At 38.0% G+C, this 23,248-nt stretch overlaps 1 protein-coding gene across 6 annotated transcripts in view; it reads left to right on the forward strand.

The window, feature by feature from the left end:
- The first annotated feature begins 4,622 nt into the window (after nucleotides 1-4,622).
- Nucleotides 4,623-23,248, forward strand: part of GREB1L (GREB1 like retinoic acid receptor coactivator) — a 290,524-nt gene continuing 271,898 nt past the window's right edge. For 5 of the 6 annotated variants that reach the window (XM_086682583.1, XM_086682585.1, XM_086682580.1 and 2 more), the window contains exon 1: nucleotides 4,623-4,795. The gene's annotated coding sequence lies outside the window, so the exon portion shown is untranslated. The remainder of the gene's footprint in view (nucleotides 4,796-23,248) is intronic. The other variant, XM_086682591.1, reaches the window with a different exon arrangement.

A 23,248-nucleotide genomic window follows, 5' to 3' on the forward strand; every position in this document is an offset into this window, starting at 1 on the left:
TAAAAAAAATTTAAAAATAAAGATGTTTTGTAGTATATTACAAAATAGGGATGCGTGGGTGGCTCAATCAGTTAAGCATCTGACATTGTATATTACAATTATATTACTATATATAATAAATATAATAAAATATAATTAATATTATAATATAAATATTTTATAATAATATAATGAAATAATACTCCATTTTGCTTCTAAAAATTGCAACATATAAATATTGGATGTCCTGGATATATTGTAAAATATTTTTTATCTTTTCTTCCATAATTTCTACTTACTTACTTTATTTACTTATTTAATTTATTTATTTTTGCTCTGCATTCTGGAAGGGTTCTTTGAGATGGTATTATAGTTCATTAATTAAGCTTTTAGCAGTATCTTTTCTTCTATTAACTGCTTCTATAGTCTTTTCAACTAAAATATCCATGTACTTTTTTTTATTTATCAGGACATTCTGGTTCTCAGATGGCTCTATTTTCATGACAACTTGCCCTTATCACTTTTTAAATTTCATTAAGAACATGAATAAGATTCTTCAAAAAAATGTTTTCTCCTACTTCCTGCATTAACTCCATTTTAGTGAGTGATAGCTGGTTTAATCTGGCCCTCTTCTTTCAAGTGGTAAATTTTCTCTTTATGATTAGTGATATTTTTTATCTGCTCATATTAATATGTGGAGATCTGGATCATTCAGCATTGGTAAGTGGCACCCAATCTGAAATTAGAGACCACTGTTCAATACCTCACGATGAGTCTTAACCTCTGCAGATGGTGGTGCTAGGTTGGAAGTTGGTTTCCTGTCAATCAGTTGGCCCTGAGTGGGAAAGTAGTGCTTTCCCTTTCCTCCTAGGAGATAATGGTTGATGGTGCACAGGATGCTGAGCCACCAACCCTCAAACCTTAAGTTGAGAGAAAAAGGTAGAGGGTGAGGACGGAAGAAAACAAAATATTTAAAACTATGCCCAGGAGAGAACTTTGGGTGTGACTATTGGCACGTGGAACTCAATGGAAGCAAATAAATATGAAGTCTACTAAGTGTCTGAGAGAACCGTATGATCAGATAAGCTGTAAGCCTGGCCTTAAAAACCTTTAATTGTGGGGGGCCTGGGTGGCGCAGTCGTTAAGCGTCCGACTTCAGCCAGGTCACGATCTCGCGGTCCGTGAGTTCGAGCCCCGCGTCGGGCTCTGGGCTGATGGCTCAGAGCCTGGAGCCTGTTTCCGATTCTGTGTCTCCCTCTCTCTCTGCCCCTCCCCTGTTCATGCTCTGTCTCTCTCTGTCCCAAAAATAAATAAACGTTGAAAAAAAAAAAAAAAGAAATGAATGCCAATATTCTCTTAACATGACCATTAGAACAGATTAAAATTAGAACAGGCAATTGGGGCGCCTGGGTGGCGCAGTCGGTTGAGCGTCCGACTTCAGCCAGGTCACGATCTTGCGGTCCGTGAGTTCGAGCCCCGCGTCGGGCTCTGGGCTGATGGCTCAGAGCCTGGAGCCTGTTTCCGATTCTGTGTCTCCCTCTCTCTCTGCCCCTCCCCCGTTCATGCTCTGTCTCTCTCTGTCCCAAAAATAAATAAAAAACGTTGAAAAAAAAATTAAAAACAAAAACAAACAAACAAAAAACCTTTAATTGTAAAAAAAACCTCTCAGGACCCCAAACTTGTACTAGCAGGAAATGGGCTATGAAAATCATGAAGTCTCCAAGGAAGGCATACTTCCCAGTGCCCACTTAAGATATGACCATGAACGATATTGAACAGGGAAGAGTCTTCCAAAGTGTGGAACAGAGGCTACAGAAATTAAGGCAAAGGGGTGGTCATCCTTAAGAGCAGAGCCAAGACATAATCATAGCCTCCCATTGCTGAGGCACAGGATCTTCACAATAAGCACTTTGGAAGGATTCTATTATTTATAAGGCCCCTGACTGCTGTGAATCTCATATTTTTTCACTGAATTTGAATTCTGATGCAGAATATTTATGGAGGAGCATTTGGAAATCGTTGTTACGGGGAAGAGTGGAGGGATTCGCAGCAGTTAACATTTTATAGTTTGCCAGGCACTGTGCATTGTCTCAGTCCACTTAGCTACTCTCTGAGGTATGTACTATTGTGATGTTATTTTACAGATGGGGACACTAAGGTGAGTCAAGAACTTGGTCAATGTTACATAATGGGTAAGTCTTAGAGCCAGGATTCAGAGTACTCACTCAACCTTATCACATTTTATAATCACAAAAGTCTATTGGGCATGATGAGGAATATATAAACCCAGGAGGGGCTTATATATAAACAAATAAATTCAAGGCAAAGGAATGTATTATCTAATAAAGGAGACATTAAAATGTTTTCAATCTACCAGAAATAGATTATCATCAGTAACTTTTAACCTTGTTAGGAACTTGTCTGGTTTATTGATGAATTATCAGTTCTACTACACAATCTGGCTTACACTAGGTGCTCAATAAATATTTGTTAAATGAATGAAGAATGAATACCAGAGTCCTATAATATAAATCTAAGGTCCTTGAGCAATTGTCCTTTGCAATTTGTCCTTGAGCAATTGTAAAGGCAAATTTGCCTTTACATCTCCAGAGTCTAGCATGGTTGGCACTAAACAATGGTCCTTGAACTAAATTGAGAGAAAATTGCACTGTGATTTTACTTTAAGGCTGCTCATTGTTCCCAGTTTCCTTATCTTTAAAGAGGATGGCATCCCCCCTCCCAACTCTACAGACCTTGTGAGGGATTGAGTTTTTCAAAAGATTCTCTGTCACCTGCTTTAACCTTTTGTGAGCTTAGTTTGTATTCACAAGGTCAACTTGAAGTCTCAGGTTTCTACTGTCATTTCCACATGTATGTCTAGTTCTCATGGTGAGTTTGGATTCCTTTTCCATATGTTGAACTATATTGTTAATCACCTGCATCTTTCTAGGTTGTAGTTATTTAAAAGTCATGCTGACTTCATTTACTAAGCCTATATTGTATGCAAGATCCAGAACTGTGGGTATACAGCAGCGATTGAGAAAGCCATGTCTCCTGCCTTCCTGGCACATGAAAGTGTTTCTATGTGATTTTAAAGGCCGGACAATAGGGATTCAATTGTAAAACAAAACAAAAAGCCATTTCTCCTTCTTATCACCACCAGGAATGCAATGATTTTAAAGGAAATGGCAGTTGAGTGTGTCTTTCCAGTGCAGGAGGGAGAGAAGACAAATTAAACCACAAACAAATCGCTTGCTTTTGCTAGTCATAACTGAACTATGTCTTGAGTTTTTTTTTTTCTGGTAATTCCAGACTTCTAGTCAATTCCCTCTGGATTGACCAAAAGAGAAAGGGGGAAATTGTACTTGGGTTCTCAAAAAAAAAAAAAAAAAAAAAAAAAAAAAAAAAAAAAAAAAAAAGACAAAAAAAAAGACAAGCAAACAAAACGTAGACTTAGAGATCTTTTGAGATCTACTTTAATCGAAGCTGTCTTTAAACTATAATTGACAATGGTATAGCAACAATAGACTGATAAACAACCTGCCCCAAGACCAGGCGCTGCTGTAGCTTCCCTATTTCCACCAACATGCTGAGCTACCCAGGGCTATACTTGTCCCCAAGACACTAAAAAGAGATCAACTTTTTTTACCTAAACTTTTCCACCACTTCCAGGATGGAGCTGTTTCTTCCAGAGTGTGGGCAATTCAGTAAAGGCGTTTAGTAGCCCTATCTCTGGCAACGACAGTTTTTTTAAATGGAGCTACATCTCTAGTAACAGGAACCACCAGCTGTGAAAAGTGGAGCTAAATCTGTCACTATCAGCCGAGCATCTCTTGAGAACGTTTGCTCCTGCAGCACGCTTCATGCTCCAGGACCCATTGGATGTGGCTGCGGGTGGGGCGGACTATCCCTCTTGGTCCCTGAGGAGGCTCCGGACTAGCCCCGGCGAGCAGGCAGCCTCCCCCTGCGCTCGCAGGGTCCGCGGGCCGGAGGGCGGGCTCATTCGGGAGGTGCAAAAGTCGGCTCTGGCCGGGAGCTCCCGGGTTTGTTTGGTTTTGTCCGCGTCCTGCCCCCCCGCCCTACCCCCCTTCGTGCAAAAGGCCAAGGGTTTTTGACCCACCATTGCCCAGGCCGAGTTCACACTTAGGGCCCTTTAGCCGCCGTCCTGGGACAGAGAAAGCAATCGCGTAATGAAGCGAGAGCACTCTGTGAATGAACGCGGACTCGGCGAGAAAATAATTTTTCTTCCTGGCTGAGTGCGTCAGCTGCACTTTAGGGGGCGATCCTCTTTCCCAGAAGACCCCCTTACGCCACCACCCTCCACGCCCCACAGTGGCCACAGGCATCATTTGTGCCGTGGAGTTTGGAAATGGAGGCGGGAGCACAGGGGACTGAGGAGGGGTGGGGGCGTCCTTGGAGGGGCGGGGAGGGAAATGTGCTCCGCTACACTCAAGGAGGGCAAGAGAGCCCTAAAGGCCACTCGCGGGCGCGAGGGCTGCAGGAGGCCGAGAGGCGGGGCGGCGGGGGGGGGGGGGGTCCCCGCCGCGGAGGTTCTGGGGAAGCGGGAGGGGCAGCACCTGAGGAATCCGCCTCCGGCCTCGGCGGCCGCCGCCTCGCTCCGCCCCGGGGAACTGAGCGCGCGGCGAGCGCGCCTGCCAGAGAGACGCCAGCCACCGGCGGCGCTAGCACCTCGGAGGAGGGCGGCCGGAGCGAGCGCAGCGCAGCGCTGGGACCGGGACTGGGGGTGGGGAGACCAGCCCCGGCCGAGGCGAGGGCCACCCCCTGGTCCTCTGCCCTAGCGCCCCGCCAGGGCCAGGTGAGCGGCTGCGGGGACTCCGGGGCGCGGGGCGGGGGTGGGGGGTGGTGGTGGTGGTGAGAGGTCGCGAGGCGGGCGCGAGCGCACGCCTCTGCCGGGCAGGAGCTGCCCTTTGGCGGGCTGTGGACACCCTGCCTGCGCAGGGAAGCGCTGCCGCTGACTTTTTGTGGAGGACCGGGAAGGCGGAGCGGGGGGTGTGTGAGCGCCACTGTGTTTGTGTGGCGAGGGCAGGCGCCAGTGGCAGCCCGGGATCCGAACCCCTTGTCCCCGCCGCCTCGCGTCAGCCCGCTGAGGGGACCCAGCCCGTGCGGTCCGCGCTCGGAGGCCAGAGGCCTGTCACCGCGGGCTCTTCTCGCTCCCTTTGTGGCGGGAGCGAGGAAGCCCGAGAGTGGGATGAGAGAGGCTGAGGCGCCGCGGGGAGCGCTGAGGCGGAGGCGGCCGGGGGCGCGCCGCGAACCGGCCTCCCGGCGCCTAAGGGGCGTGTGAGGGGGTCGCCCGGAGGGTGGACTTCGGGCGGGGAGGCGTGGAGGTGACGGGGGGGGGGGGCGGGGGGAGGAGGATGGGGAGAGCTCAGCTTGGGAAAGTTGAGAGCGTCCGGCGGTGGCTGCGCGGTTGCTCCGCGTCCACGGGTTTCTTTTCCTCACATCCAATGTCACTTCGTCGCGAGCGCGCGCGCGGCTCCAGCCATCATTTCCATTTTTCTGTGAGTGCTGGAGGACCACTCTTAACCGGAATGAGACACAAAGGGTTGTGTTGACAGCTGACCCGGACACGAGTAGACAGCGAGGGGAGGTGTGTGCCCTGGCCCGCGAGGGTGGCGATGAGGCGGCTTGTTAGAGTAAATCAATTCCCTCAGTCCGTCTTCCGAGCTCCGTTAAAGTAAATTATCTGGACAGACCTCGTTCGTGGGGCTTCTGAGTTAAATCGAGCCCAAGTAAGGTCCAGAACGCGATTCATCGGTACGGGGACAGCTGCTGCCTCCAGCTGAGGTGACCGGGTCCTGCAGAAACTCATTCCATCCTGCTCCTTTCCTGTATGAATGCGACTGTCGCAAGGTCCTTATCCACCCTACCCTAAGCCTCTGTCTCCTGTCCAAAAGATAGAAACCAAATTTCAGTTTCTACCTTTCACACCTGTACAACCGCTCCCCTCCCCGAAATCGCACTTAAATCTCATTTTAAAAGCTAGCCATTTAAATATGGGGAAGAGCTTTTCTGCAAAAAAAAAAAAAAATATGGGGAAGAGCTTTTCTGCAAAAAAAAAAAAAAAAAATATGGGGAAGAGCTTTTCTGCAAAAAAAAAAAAAAAAATGGGGAAGAGCTTTTCTTTAAAATTAAATGCCCCCCCCCCCCCCACTTAAGAAACCTCTCATCCCTCTGTACATTTTCTTCTGCTTTGGATCCTGGAATTCCGTTTTGAGTTTTGTGACTGTGCTGGTTCTTTTTCTTTCTGAATATTTCTATGTGATGTTACAAGTTGCAATGCTGAAATGTTATGTAAAAGAGAAAAATAAAATAATTGTTTCGTTGAAAATACTTAGTAATAGAATTCCATGGATATAGGCATGTGTGTAAAGGAAAATTTTAAATTGATATTGAAAAGTCATATGCAGTATGGAAACCAATTTGACAATAAATTTCATATATTGAAAAAAAAAAGAAAAGTAATATGCATAAGGTAAGAATTTCAAACAGTGTAAAGTAAGTCTTCTCTCGCCCACTCCATACTCCCAATGCCCTCCTTCCCAGAGGCAACCACGGTTGTCCAATTTTGTATATTCTTCCGTGAATCTTCTGTTAAAATGGAATTACATTATGGAAATAAAGGCTGAAAAGAAATGGAGTACAAGTAAAGAAAGACCAACCTCCGTATCAATGATGATGACTATGTGATTATCCACTCATGATGACTTTAGAACCGTTTATTTGGGCTAAGGCCCTTATAGTCGAAGATCAGTTAGAGTGCTAAAAATCTTGAAACATGTACACTGTGGAAAGCAGGACTATTAAACCATTATCCCTGCCCCTACCCCCCCATGCTCACTAAATTCTCTACACTGGTTTTTTATAACCTTTTTTGAATTTTTCCCTCCATTTTGGAACTCCTTATGAAGTAAAGGATGAGCACTGTAGCTAACTCTGTCCAGTGCAGTGTATTATTAGACATTGAAAAGACATAACTATACACTCCCATTGGCACAATATGAAAACTTAATGGTAAGGGAGAAATACGGAGGCCAAGTTTAAGACATTTGGTCACATCTAGTTCCAGGCTTGCATTTACCATAAACTAGCTAAATGAAATAACTTTCTTGGAAATGCTTCCCCCCCCCCCCCCCAGTTAAATAAATGAAGTGAACTACTTGGTTTCTAAGAGTCCTTCTAATCCAGAATTTTGTGATGAAAATAATAGTTCTGCAGGTGTTCTAAGACTAGCTAAGGATAACCCAGTTGGACCTGTGTGTATTAGACAATAGAGTGACACACAAAAAAAATCCTGATTTGTAGATTCATAAAAAGGAAGTTAGAGGTGTTTAAACTACATTCCTGTTCTTATGAGATTGATATCATTGAGGAACAGCTACTTCACTTTCCCACAAAATGTCTGTTTATGTTACTGATAGAGGCCGAACTCTGCGCTGAATGGGCCTCTGTGTATCACCTTGTATGGCTAAGGAGAGTGAAATTTTTCCCTAAAAATGGTGCCATTTTTAGGGAAATTACTCTCACTAAACTCTTAACTTTTCTTTTTGGTAAGTGGAAATGAAGTTCTTTTACCTACTTCAAAGAAAGCTGACATAATTTAATTAGTAATTCTCAAAAGCATTTAGAATGTGAATATTCTTATAACTATTTTAGTTGTAAGTATTCACTTAGAGGTCATGTTCTTAACAGGAAACTTTTCTAATCTCTAAAATACCTGCAAACTCTGGGCAAATGATCCCTGATGGGTGCAGGGAGCTGAAGAGTGATTGCAAGGTTATGAGAGTAAAAAAAATTAGTTGATTTTAGTCGCTATGTATGATCTCAACTAAGGGGTTTCAAAAGTACACTGTAAATGGTGAATGCAAAAATCGTAGATGTTAAGAAGGAGGTTTCATACTTTAAAGCTTCAGAGTCACCAATAAGGAGTATTATGTAATTATTTTGAATAAGTCTGTAATATGAATACATTATTAGTGAAGTTTTAGGAATGTTTGGGATGGTAAGAATATAAGTTAGAAGAACGAGTTTGTAAGGGTGCTTAGAGTAATCTTGATTGACAAGACTGACAAAAACAAAAGAAAATTAAGTACTAGCAGTGATGTTCTTCTAAAATGGTAATAGTTTTTGTTTCTTCCAGCTCCCTTCTCAGTCTTGCCATATGAAATATATATTTTTACAGATGTCGTATCATACTATAGTTACATTTCTACCCTGATTTTTTCCATAAACATTTTTTTACAATTTACTCCCTATTATTTGTAGTAATTTCATAATAGTTTATCCAGTTAAGGTACCATAATTTACTTAGCCCTTCCTCTATTAGGGAATTTTCCAGTCATTAAAAAAATATGATGACTGTCCTTATGAAGGTAACTTTCTTTTTCTTCCCCTTCCCCTCCTTCTTCTCCTTCTTCTTCTTATTTTAACTTCTTTAGGATTATTTTTTTAGAGAGGTAGTAATGGTATTGTAAATAAGTGGGCTCTAAAATTAAAGGTTCAGGATTCAAAAAATAGCCCCATCACTTATTGGCAAAATTGGGCAAGTAGCTTATTTTATTGAAACTTTAGCTTCCTAAGTTATGTAGCATTCTACAGAGTTGTTAAGATAAAAAGCAATAGCATGATGAAAACACAAGTAAATGTTAGCACTTATTTTTAACAGGACATTTCCAGATTCCTGGTAATTTCCAAATTACTTTCCCAAAGGATTTTATAAATTTATACTGTCATTGACAATCTATGTGTGTGCTTATGTTGTAGTAAAACATATATGTTATTGCAACTAATTTGATCAATGTAAAATTGTATCCGTTTGTTTTGATTTGTATTTCTTTGGTCTTGTGCAAAGTCAGAGGTGGTTTTTTTTTCAGCAGTATTGCTACAGTTTTCTAAATGGAGTGGTAGACATTTTATGGCCTCAGGCATTTTGAACTAGACTATAAGACAGGCATATAGGACGGGTCAGTTACAACACTAATCAAGTGTCCCAATAGGTTCTTTCAAATTAATAGTACTGTTTTTTGTTTTTTTGTATTTGCCATCTATGTATCAGTATAACTAATTGTTATTAGTTATTATTATTTTAAATCTTAGAAAAGTACCTGTTAAGGTTAGTAATATATCAATTCTACTTCAGTGAAAATGTAGTCCTTTTTTTTTCCCCGTTGAAGGGCTGATTTATAATTAGTATTGTGATCACAATTTGGTGGATTTTTGTTAGGAATGCTTCTCAAAACTTGGGGAAAAAATCAGAGAGAAAGTTTCACGAGCTCTAATCATGGTATCTTTTAGCTACAAATGGATAATGAAGTTATTCCCTCTGACTCGAGTTCTTATATAGTCAAGGTAATTTAGACTACACAAAAGCATGCCCTTGTAAATTCTGGAGTTCCAGCAGCCCTGATATTTCTGGCAAACACACACCCAATGTGGATAACAGCAGCTCTTTGTGCTGCTGAGCCCCAGGAGGGCTCCCTATTGTGTACTCTTCCTTCCCTCCCATTCTTGACTGACTGGTGATAGCAACTCCTCCAAGTCCAGATGTGAAGCTCCCACAGCAACTCCTCTCTTTTACCCAACTCTGTATTTACTCTTACTACCTACTCCTTCAGCATATTTGATTTTGTCCTATGATACAGAGAATTCAGTATCTTTTCAAGGTTGTGGTTTCAGATTTTATTTTTCAAATTTTCTGTGCTTTATGAATGTCTTCAACAGTCTTCTGAGTAGAGGCTATAGGCGTGATTAACATAGATTAACACATAATCAACACTTGATAAATGTTTGTTGTTGTGAACCATCCTTGTATGGTCTTTTCCCTTCCTGGACATGGTTCTATTTTTATGGTACCAACCTGGAGAAGCAAGTTCCAGTTGTGTCCTGGGTTGCTGTGTTTGCCTGTATTACCCAGGTTAGGAGGTGGGAAACATGTTTGTTCTAGCTCTTTTAATTTCTTATGTGTTTGGGTAAATTCTTAACCCCATGCCTTACTTTTCTTGTGTAAAATGGAACTAACAATGACTGCTCTAATTGTCAACTTTCTGCATAGGATTATTGTGAAGATAAAATGAAATAAGTGTGGACATGTTTTGGGAAAAAAGGATGTACAAATTCATTTTAAAAAGGTTGTTAAAATTACACACAATCACTACACTTCTAGGAGTGTCCACAATTCTGAGAAAACCTCACCTCAATGTAGAGCTGCACTCACAGGTTGGAGTTAGATGAAAATTCTTGGGGCCCAACCCAGCCTATTCAATCAGACACTCTGGGGGCAGGACCCACCAATCTGCACTTTAAGAACCTTTCTGGTGCTGAACCACTGCTCTAGGGAGTAAGAAATGTCAACAACCACTAGAAAAGTATTCTTCTGCTAGTTAAATATTAGCTATAAAATGACCCAGAAATATCATAACATTGCTTTCTATGAAATAAACGTATGAAATGAAATTTAATTATTATGAGTTGCTGTTGCCTTTTAATCTCTCAAAAGTTAACTCAGGGGAATTGTAAACTCAGGTGCCTGTAGGGGTCACGTAGGTAATCTGAGTGAGTGAAGCAGAACACCTGTAAAATAATATGGGCTGATTGGTTCTGGTGGACAAAGAAGTCTGAAGGTGGCAGAATTTCTAAGGCTTCACTGATTTTGCTCTGTGGGAGTATGTGTCACTGTTGCCAGATCATTTCATTTTTCAAGTGTAGCTGAGAATTCATATTTTGTTATGCATTTAAATGTTGGCAAGAAATTTGTAAGAAAGCATATGGATCCAACAAAACAAATTTGGAAGCCAGATAATTTCCAACCTCTGAGTTAATTAACATGGGTGAAAATAATTTGCATTTGAATGAGTATGATGGCAGAAGAAACAGCCCTGTTCAACATTATTAATAAAGAAATGCATATGAAATGCATATGAAACCACACATTTTTAAACTTTCAGATTATAAAGATTCAATAGATCATTAACATCTAGTGTTGGCAATGGGGTAAAGAAATGGTTATTATTATATACTAAGAGTGAAGCCAAATACTTACAACTTTTCTGAAAAGCAATTTGGCATCATGGATCAAGACTTTAAATGTCTATCCCTGTCCTGTCCAATATGGTACTTCCTTGTCACATGTGGTTATTTAAGTTTAAATTAATTAATATCATATAAAACTAAAGCTTTAGTTTCTCAGTTGTGCTAGTCATATTTCAAGTGCTTAATACCAGCATGTAGTTAGTGGCTACCATATTGGACTGTGAAGATAGAAGATTTCCATCATTGGTGAACATTCTGGTGGACAGCTTTGGTTCAACTCTTTGACCCAGAAATTTCCCTTCTAGGAATTTGTTAGAAAGAAATAATTAGACACATGCACAAAGGAATATAACAAAAGCATCATTATTTATAAGAGTAAAAACTTAGAAACAAATGAAACATCATGTTTTTATTAAAAATTAGGTTGTAGGGGTTCCTGGGTGGCTCAATTCAGTGTCTGACTCTTGATTTTTGCTTGGGTTGTGATCCCAGGGTTGTGAGATCAAGCCCTACATGGGGCTCTCTGCTGGGCATGGAGCCTGTTTGAGATTGTCTCTTTCCCTCTGCTTCTCTCCCCCACTCATGCTTTCTCTCTCTCTAAAATTAAAAAAAAAAAAAAAAAAAATATATATATATATATATATATATATATATATATGTCATAGTATATATTCATGATATATTGTAAAGCAAAAAATATCCTTGTAGACTCATTTTATTTATTAGATACAGATATCTTGGATACATAGAGAGTAGGAGAACAATTTTTCCCTACTGACTGGCATATGTGTAGAATGAAGCTTTCTGTCTTTCAGCCTGCAGCTCTTCTCATACAGTAGAATGGGTTGCCTTTCACTAAAAAATGGGCACAGGCATTATCAGTATCACACAGGTTCCTGTTAGAAATTCAGAATCTCAGGCCCTACTCCAAGCCTACTGTATCATCAGAATCTCTGGTAGGGCCCAGGAATCTGTATTAACAAGCTGTCCACCTTCTGGTTGTATTTGCCTCCTACTGCTGAAGGTCTCAAGCTTTATTTGTTTTATCTTGGCCAAGTGAAATCTCCTTGAACTCTAAGTACTATTCTAGGTGCTGTGGAAACCACAGAGAAGAAAACTAACGAATATTCCTGCTCTTTTGGTGATCAAACAATAAACAAGAGAATATGAGTAAACTCTGTTGTAGTTTAGATTGCAAGAAGTGCTAGAGAGGGAGATGGAGCAGCAAAGGGGAAGTAGAAAGTGAGATAGGCATTGTGATTCTCTACAAGGTGTCACTGAGAAGTGACACCTGAGTGAAGACCTGAAATCTGTGTGAATCATTGGAAAGTTGAGCGGAAGAGTGTTCTCACCTATTGTGGGAGGGCTAGCTAGGAGGCCAATGCCACTGGAGGGGAGAGGCAAGTGAGGGAGTGAGTAGGGGATTAGGTTAGAGAGGTAATCTAGATTTTTTGACTTCAAAATTCTTTGTTCTCTCTAGTGTACCACACTTCTCAAATTCTTTGGTTAATCAGTTTGTAAAGAGATCAGACATCCCTAAATTCACTGTTTTTCAGGGCGATCTGTCAACACCTGCCTTATTCGCCCGGGGTGCTTGTTAAATGCGGATTATTGGTCTCTTGACCTAGTGAATAAGAGTTTCTGGGGTGGGACCCTGGAATGTGCATTTTAACAGTCTTCTCAGGTGGTTTTATGGACATAAAAATCTTAGAACCACTCCTCACATTTGTCATCCTGGACATTTAGTTTCTGTAGAACAAGTATGCCTAAAATTATCACTATTGTGACCTCTACTGTCTGTGGAGGTCACTATGTGAAAGAAGATGTAATTGGTATAATGTCTCATTTATTTCCTGCATTTTAAAACCAATTAAACCAACAGTACTTATACTTATGTCTACAGACATAGAGATTTATGTCTGTATCTATATTGGAATATTCAAGGAGACTGTTACCATCATTCTTATCCATCACAGAGGGTGGGTGAACCTTTCTACTTGAAAGTCTGTCTCCCCCTCATCCAGTCTGTTCTGTTTTTTCAAAAGGGCAAATTTAAATTTATTTGATTTTTTTTTTTTTTACCATGTCTTCATTTCTCTCTCCTTCTCTTTTAACCTCATTTCTTCTTCCCTTCTTGAAATCTAACCTTCCTAAGTTAAATGCCATTAACATTTTGGTGGCAATTCTTTTATGCATCCCAAAGCATATTTATATACATTCACCAACACAAATAATTTTACATCATGGGATAATATTCTGTTTTGCAAAAAACTGTAGTCATATCTTAAAAAATTTTTTTTAACATTTATTTATTTTTGAGAGATAGTGAGAGACAGATCATAAGCTGGGGAGGGGCAGAGAGAGAGAAGGAGACACAGAATCTGAAGCAGGCTGCAGGCTCTGAGCAAGCTGTCAACACAGAGCCTGATGCGGGGCTTGAACCCACAAACTGTAAGATCATGACCTGAGCTCAAGTCGGATGCTCAATCAACTGAGCCACCCAGGCACCACTGTAGTCTCACACAGTTTTGACTATAGAGTCAGAAAAGCATTCATTTACTTCAGGTTAAACTGAAGAGGGTAGGTCCCTTTAGAGGAGGTACTGTGGCATTATATAGTCTGTGTTTTCCAAAATGTTTAATACAGTGTTGGATGCATGGTGAATACAAAGTATTCACTGATTAATTACACTGTACAGAACTGACAGTCTACATTTTATATTTAATTAGCAATTCTTTGAAAAATCATAACACTGAAATATTGGAGATGGAAGATATATGATGATAAGAATATTTCCACAATGTTCTTCCTCAATTTCACTTGCTGAGAATACACCTGAAAACTCTACATAGATTTCTGACACATATTATGTGAAGATATTCCCTATAAGGTTTAGATTTGCAGCATTTTTTTTTAATGGCTGTTTTAAAAAGTGCTCTGATCCCTTGATTATCTAGTGGAACATAAGCTAATCAAACCTCTGGAGCCAAAGCTGATAGAGAAACTTGCTGTTGCAACTGAACTAAAGGTTTATCTCCTACTCAACTAGAGAATCCCAGGTAGTTGTTCACTCTGATGATTTAGTAATCACTTGAGAATTTTTGGAGCAGAGGTTAACGTCTTGGCATATTAGAGAATGGCTAGACCTATATCTTCACAAGTTGGGGCACCATGAAAGATCAAAGTAGACTAGTAATATTACTACTAGTAATAGTAATAGAACAGCAGCATTTCACTTAGGACTAATATAGAAATGTTTTACATTCTCTCGTGCATAATTTCACAGGTTGTATTATTCCATGGGTAGATGTGAAAACAAACAACTGCATTTTCTGATAGGCTCATCATGTTATAATACAAAGTCAATCTAATTTCTTATTTAAGAAATAAAATCTCTATTGAACAAATAACTATTTCCCTCTGAAACTCTTGATATAGTTTTGACTCTGAGACAGATGATTCATAATTTGATTCCAAAACAGTCACATTTCCAAGATAATGTATCAACATACTAAGCACAATGCCTGGTACAAAATAGACCCTCACTGGGGCGCCTGGGTGGCGCAGTCGGTTAAGCGTCCGACTTCAGCCAGGTCACGATCTCGCGGTCCGTGAGTTCGAGCCCCGCGTCGGGCTCTGGGCTGATGGCTCAGAGCCTGGAGCCTGTTTCTGATTCTGTGTCTCCCTCTCTCTCTGCGCCTCCCCCGTTCATGCTCTGTCTCTCTCTGTCCCCAAAAAATAAATAAACGTTAAAAAAAAAATTTTTTTTTCAAAATAGACCCTCAGGAAATGTTAGTTTTTTTGTTGTTGTTGTTGTTTTTTTGTTTTTCTCATCAGACTTGCTGAATTGCAGTCCCCTGACTTCATCAGAGAGTAGCAATTTATATTAACTGGTTTGCCTCTCCACTAATATTACCAAGTTCTTTATTTTCTAGAAAAGTTAGACCATGTAAAAACCAACTTTTCTCCTCCATGTTCATATAAATGGAATGATCTAATAACAGGTATGGTATTTTCATAGTGTTTTGGTCGAAGAATGTATAGAAGTTGTTTGATATTGCTATGTATTAAATGGACCATTTGCACAATCTACTGAAGCTATGTTGGAGTCTGGAAGTTAGAGTGTCTGGGTTATGGTATTTCAGATATTTTAAATGTTTGAGGTTTTTTGTCATCATAAAAACTCATGAGTCCGTGGTATGCCTTATCTCAACCTCTCCCTCCAGAGCAGGAAGTGTGACTGAACAGTGTAATACATGGAGTGGTGGCATATCTGGAATTTCAGAGAGTGTATGTATACATCAGAGAATGTGTGTATGCATAAAACATAGCCTTTAATAAAAAAAACAACCATAAAAGTCTTTAAGACTCATATATGCTTGTCTGCTTAGTCCTTTCCTATTATTTAATCATTTAATTTATAGCAGGAATGAAGAATTTGATCCAGTAACTTAATTAATAAAAATTAACGTGCCCTACTTCAGGTATTGTACACATATAATTTCTAATCCTCACAACAGCCTTGTAAAGTAGACATTGTCATTCTTATTTTTACAGCTAAGAAAACTAAGGCTCAGAAAAGTTTAAGTAAATTTCACAAGAGTCCATAGGTAGTAAGTAGAAAGATCAGAACTCAAACCTAGGGCTGGCTGATTCCACAGGCTTTGTTCTTTCCTCTAAGTCATACTCTTGGGTAAATGTCTTATTACTCAACTAGATTGTAAGATGTGGATGTCAGGAGTTGTACCTTATGTTTTGTATTATCCAGAAAGATAACTTTTGGCAAATGTTGCTGCTCCTGCTGAAGGTGGTGTAGAAGGTGCTAATGGGCATATTAACTCTTTCAGAGCACCAGGGCACCAGTTAGCACCTTATTTTGGAGAAACAGACTGTACCAGGGCTATAGCTTGGTTGGTAAGGAATGTAGTGGGGGGTCAAATCTTGGATGTACTCACAAAATGTGAATGAACACTCCATGAGTGCAAGTAGTTTGTCTCTTTTGCCCACTATTCTGTCTCCACACCTAAAACAAGCACATAATTGTTCCTTAATGAATATTTGGTAATGAATGAATGAGTCAGTGAATGACTTCTGTAGGGACATGTTCCCTTTTTTCCATGGCTGTGGAATCCATTCTTAACTTGAGCCAAACTTCTTTCATACTTAAGCCACTGACTCCAAGGGAGCTGGGAGAAGGGAGGGTAGACAGAATAACATAAGCTTATCACCTCTATTGGAAATACTGAAATGCAGCCCAGGCCCTGTGGAAACTAGGTCAGTAGCATTATCTTTTGCATAAAGGATGCTAACAAGAAAAAAATAAATCCAGAACAATTCTGTGGCAGAGATGTATGGAGATGAATTTAATTTTCTCTCTTTTTGAGTTTTACAAAATGATTTCTTTGTAATCCTTCATACATGATCAGTTTATCACTAAATTTACTTATTTACAAGTTACCTACATATTTTAGGTAATGTGGGCTTTAAATTTGCCAAGAAGTGGCCTAGTTAATAAAAAATAATTGAAAGCCATTTATTTTCAGGATAATAATACATAATGGAATAGAGTCATGGTTTTAAAAGTCTGGAAAAAAATGTTTTGAAAAATGTGATAAATCTCTTGTACTGTATAGATGTTACAATTAATTTTGCTCATTAGATTTCAAATTGATAAGAATTCTAAAATCAAGTAGCATGGGTTTACTTTAGGTACTGTTACAAGGGAGATTACCAGACATCTGTATGGTGTTTACCCTTGGGAAGCTAAAGTTCATGAATTGCAAACAGGCACCATAATTCTATCTTAGAGTAAAGTTTGTGTTTAACCTATACTGATTTTTTTTAAGGCTTTGAAGTAGTAATTGGCAATAGCAATTATAATATCAAACTTCCTCTCAGTTCATTTGGATAAAAAGTAATTACTGCATCAAATACATTTGTCATTTCCTTAAAAACAATTTTTCTCTTCATAGTTTTCCTAAGCAAAATGTTTATATTCAGACTTCTCCATTGGGCAGGAAATTAACAATGAAAGTCAACTTAATAAGTCTTTATCAAGTACCTATAATTAGAATTGTGATATTAGAGAAAGAGAAAGGAAAATAAAGAACTATCTCTGACCTTAGGGTAGCCAACAATCTAGTTAAAACATAATTATGTGGCTTGTGGTTTTGTAGATTCAGATCTAATTTTGTTTTAACCGTGTTCCTGAAACCATTACTAATGTAGTAGATTTATATAACATGATATGTAAGTGTGCCATTTGTTCTGTTACCAAATACAAAAATTATGAAAGAATTCAATTGCACTGATATCTAACAGAGATTTAGTATCCGTTAATTTTTTAAATTAGAAGACGTTTTTAACTTTGTTCATAAAGGATTGAATGTAAAATTTGAAAAAGTGCTGGCGATGTCAAGGAAATCATGGTGTGAGTCTTAAGTTTGTTAGTGACACTTCATGGACATTAAGGTATCTATAAATAAAACCAAAATTGTGATATATATTTTTTGTGTGTATGAATTTGGTCACTACTTAGCTCATATCTTTTTTTCTTTAGTCGTATAGAGCAGAAACTAATTTTAGTAAATGAGCTCATTTTGGGGTGTTCTTTATATGGTAAATTTAAGGTATAAGAAATTATCATTTAGAGAGACAATGAGTAAAAGCTTATTTTGACCTTCAGTCTATGTTTAAAGCACATTTACAGTTATATGAGATTACTTACTAAATTGATATATTACTATTTTATTAATGCATATAGACTATATTGAGAAATAAACATTTAAAGATCAAAAAGCATTCCCTTATAAATACAAGTCACTCTTTAGAAATTTGGATTCTCATCAATTTTCATCAATGAAAGGTATGCACACTCTAACTTGGCTCTTGATATATGTGTCTCATTATTATATACAGTAATAAAAAATAAGAGTAATCAGCACTATATTTACCATACTTTTGACTTGAATGGAATTGAATTTTATACCTGAGTTGTGGATACCAGAGAAAGGAAGATATGTATTAAGGAAAGAAAAAAAAATAAAGACTTAAAGGACTACTAGAGCTCCATGCTATCTACAGTAGTTTAGCTTTAAACTCTGTTATTCTTTTATATTAGGGCTTATTAAAGAACAAGATCATAATTTACTGTGCTAAATTTTAACTCATTACATTTATCTAGTCATTTATTGTTGTTGATACAGTGTTTGTTTTTATCTTATCTAAAACCTGGTTTTCCAGAAACTTATGTGCATGAGAACTCTGTTCTGTGTTGACTTTTGTTAGTAGTTCTATTTTGATCTCTTTAGATCTGTTCCCTTAACTCTTATATTAAGTTAAAGCATTAGCATATAAATCCTATTACAATGATGTGTAAATAAAACAGACTAAAAATAGTTGTGTAGTCACAATTTTCTCTCTCCTAAGAATTAGAGATTTAAATCTCTGAAAACACTAATGTGTGTGGGATGGTTATGATAGTCCAGCTGCCTTTGTGTGTGTTTCATTTAAATGCAAATTTATCTTAGAGACTCTAAAGATGAGCTCAGAAAGTAGAAAATTTTAATTTGAATAGTCATTTTCTTCTTTTTTTCACAAATACTGAAATAAATCCTTATTTTATACTAAAGGAGAAAGCTTGTTAAGCAGCCAAAACTCAACTACCTTACTTTAAAGGTTCTTAATGGATTATTAATTTTTTCACATTAGCAATTTTGCCAAGATTATGTAATTATATTAAAAGAAAATTAATTTAGATGCTGTAAAAGCACAATATAACAACAGTTCAACAATTTCCAGTATGATGCTGAGTTTTATTTTGTAGTCAAGGAAAACAATAGTGTTTTAAAAAGAAATCAGGTTTTTGAAATACATTTTAAATCATTAAATCTGAGATGTTGAAAAAAAACTGAAGTATACTGACATGTATCACACATGCACATATCTGCATACTATGTTTATATTTAAATTATATTTTTAACCACTGCTTAAAACTTAGTCTGATACCATAATTATAAATCAATTTTCAGGAACAATTTCTGAGGGCAAGTTTTTGAAAAAGTTTCCACTTTTCACTATTCCCTTAAGACAGAAGGTCAAGATTCAAAGCTCTAATTTGGCTTAATTTTATACTCTCTTGTTGGTGTTGTGTAAGCTAGAATGCCCCCCTAAGGGGGGTTACCTTGTATTGACTTTAGCAGCTTTTTCTACTTCCCCACAATAAAACAGACCATTTCTGTGAGTTGCTGTTGATTACATATTTTGAAGTCATTTTTGTCTTTAGCCATTGCATTACCAGCCTGTGATTATCTTGTGTAAAAAAACAAAACAAAACAAAAAACAGACAAAAAAACTCTTTGATCTACCCTAACTAACCTTTCTATATGTAAATTTTGGAAAAGTAGCTTCATAGCATGCCCATAAAATAATGTACTCCTGCACTGGTATTTTCAAAGTAATTATAAAAAGGATTATACAATTTACTAAAGGAATCACTCTTTGTTGGTTGATAAAATTTACTTAGGTCACATAAATGTAAATATTTCCAAGCAACTGCTATAGAGTCAGGGTTCTCTTCAAAGAAAAGACCTTTGTTTATAACCTAAATATCTTTCTTTTAGATAGTTAGGAAAAGTAAAGGAGTATTTTCTAAATATTTTTATTGAGAGATCTTGAATTTTTATTTATGCCATTCTTTAATATCTATGTTTCCATAGAGTGCTTGCAGATTTTAAGACATAGTTCTGTACTTTTAGCTTTAATTAATAGTTGCTGTTGAGAATTCAACTCTGAGTTTTATAGCAAGGGTGTGAAATGTATATTTATAGCAGTATCGTAATTTATAGATTCTGTGATATCAGGTCAGACACATTGGTTTATAATCAAAATCAGTAATTATTCTGTTGGTAGTTTGTCATTGGTAAAATCATGTCTGGGTTATAAACCACAAAGCTCTTTTTCAAGGTTGTCAGTGGTGGATCTGTAGAAAATTAGTGAAATAAGTTTTCTCTAGGTTCATTTCATTTGATCTCATGGTTTGAGAAAAAAACAGTAGATGAGAACAAATGTAAATATTTTTAATCATTCCACTTGGTAAAACTCCATGCCATGACTAAGAAACAAATGTTGGGTTTCAGAGGTATTTTCCTTTCAGTAACTGCTGTGTAGCAGTTTCCTCATTTAACTTTTTATAAGGACATTCTATTTTAGTAAATTAGATGGTGTTGAGGTGGGAGGTGGTATAGGTAATTGCAAAAGGTTCATACCTTACATGTAGGGTTATTACCTGGTAACTGAAAATGATGTCTGAATCTATTTTTGTAGTGCCAGGGAGGGTGGGGGATGGGGAGAATGAAACTTGAATCAGTGACCATCTGGCCCAGATTTGGCTGATTTCCTGTGCACTGCCCTTTGTTTCAGCCAGACAATGGATTGTTCCTTTTACAGATAAGAACTCTGTTGATGACTTTGTGCTGAATCAGCAGGTTTGGTTTGGGATTTCAAGTATAGACTCATATTGAGGGGTTTTCTATTGTTCTGACATCACTGTTCTTGTCTTCAGGTATTATAAACATGTACTTAAGATTGTTTTCTATAGTTTAATAGAGGGGTGGGATTGCAGACAAGTGAAATAAAATAATTGGGAAAGTAGCTTTCTGATTTGATATTGCCTTTCTCAAACATTGAAATTTTCCTTGTCCGTGGTTTCCAAAATTAATATCTCCCTGATTGTGATTTTTGATAAATATATAGCCTCTTCTCTATGTCTGAACTTGAATTTTCCACTTGAATCTTTGATGATTTAAATTTAATGTTGTCCTAAATCTGGGTTAGGTTTTTATGGTGTGGTTATGCAAATGGTAAGTTTTCTATGACATCTGTTGTCATATATCTGCAAATTACATCTTAGGGTGTTAAAGCTATTTTCCTTACTTTAAACTCTACATAATCATCAGAGACTGTTAAAAAAAAAAAAAAAAAAGTTATTGACTAGAAGCAGGGACCTTTGTTGCCCAGCATTCTAAGTAAGCCAACTGCAGTTTCTGTAGGTTATCTCAGAAGCAATAGAGATCAGAGTGTGGTTAAGTGTGTCACTTTTCCAGAAGACAAGAGGACGTTTCAGTGCTACTGTCTTGTGTGGCCAAGAAGTATAAAAATAGTAGTTTTTACTTCTGAAATTTTAGAAGGATTATTGGCAGAGGTTAAGTCAATTTTTAGTTTAACTCATCTCTTTACAGCCGAATTGCCAGCTAGCACTCTAATATAGAATTTTCTTCAGACAACTTTTTCTGAAACTACTTATAACTTTGAAATTAAGCATCTGATCAAAATGGACAGCTTTGAGATCTAATCTGTAATTCTTTTGTGTAGATTAAGAATGTTCTTTAGGTAAAATCAAGGGAACTGATTGTAAGAAAAAAGCTTCTTAATAGTTCCACAAGGATCTAATTATGTAGCAGATGGGAGCACACAGCACAGTGCACTGTCATTTGATGTAAGTAATTTTAGGTCCACATGCAGGAAAGGTGAATAACAACAAATGGCACAAAATGTTAGTTTGCATTCATATGGAGCACTGTCTATTCATATACATTGCTTTCCTTCTCTTTTAGATCTTTTTAATCGACTGTTTGCTCTATTTGAAACTAGTAGAACCTCAGAATTGCTTGCTTGACTTAAATGCATGAGTGGTTTGGAATATGAGGATATTATGGATTTTAATTGGAATAGCATGTTCAGATTTAGAGAATTAGTTAAATCTAGAATAGGCAGAGTTAAAAAGTGACAATGACAATCACACCAAGACAAATTCTACTTTATTTTCCCTCTTGCTTTAATCAGACTAGTTCAGGGAACTAGTTCGAGGTAGAGGATAAGGTCTTATCCTTCTCCCCCTCCCCCCTCCAGGTCACCCTTTACCCCCCAACCTCTGACTCTCCTTCAAATCTCACCGAGGAATTATAGTCTCTACAGAGGCTTGGTTGCAGATGCCTGGAAAGTTTACACTGCAGAGAGTTGTTTTGTTTGGCATAGCTAATCAGGAGCCAGGCTGGAATTGCTCATAGCTGTCATTCAGGTTTTGTTTCAAAGTCCAAGGACCTGCTGGGAAAAACAAAAAGCTAATGAAAGCTGACTGTATTTAGGTCTCAAATCTGTGGAATCTGAAATGATGTCCTGACAGTGTATTCTTATTCTTCCACATTCTTGCCGTTACTAAGGTAACAGATTTTTAGAGGCTTTCCATCTTCATTGTCAAGTATTTGCTACACTTATTGTTGTTTCTCAGATTAGAGCAATTCAGATTATCCCCTTTTGAGATGAAGGAAAAGAGAAAATAATGGAAATAAAATGTCTGAATCAATTACCCTGAATGCTAGTAAGATCTGTTTTGTTTTGTTTTCTTTTTTTTTTTTTTGACACCTTAAAAATTTTAGATTCATAGCACATATTAAAATTTAGGACAAGATCTCAATTTCCCCAAGTTTGTAACGGCTGTGTGTGTGAAAATCACATTCCTATAATATGAAATAGTAAATATTCATGTAATCACCAATGAATACATTTTATGGGAAAGAGATACTGGAACACCCTATCTTTAAGATCTTCCCTCTTGAATAACAAACCATATTATATGAAACACTGATGTGCTTCAGTTCCTGTCTGTAAATGGGAAAATTAAGTAACATGAAAAGATGGACTTTGACGAACACATTTAACAAAAAAATGGCCTTTTCATATTTGTTTTCACAGGATGTTTTGCCTTGGTGGGTTAGCACTCATATATATGAAAATGCTGTTGTTTTTACAGTCAGGAGACCATTTGGGGCATGTATCACCTATGGTTTGATAAGTGACAAGTAAAAGATAATTTTTTAGAGAGAAGGTGTTCTTTGGGTTGACTTTAGATTTGAGAATCCTTAGGGATCCTCCTCAATAGTACTATAACCCTTATGAATCTTCTTGTTGAGATGTTGACTCGTTGAAAGATGACACACTTCTTTTCAGACTTAATCATACATCTTCACCAAGTACTTTCTCTCCTGTGTCAATAACTACAATATTGAGACGATCTAATTTTAGTGCTGCCCAGATCATGTTCCTCGTTTGGTATCAACACAACAGAAGCCTAAATTCATGGAGATAAGATCTGGCTTAATTTTCTTCTGAGAAATATAAGAGAGTGGGCAGCTGGCCGAGTGGAAAAGAACCAGTTAAGAGTCTG

This window comes from Puma concolor, chromosome D3 (genome assembly GCF_028749965.1).
Source record: "Puma concolor isolate L17-30 chromosome D3, mPumCon1.1.hap2, whole genome shotgun sequence".
Lineage (NCBI taxonomy): Eukaryota > Metazoa > Chordata > Mammalia > Carnivora > Felidae > Puma > Puma concolor.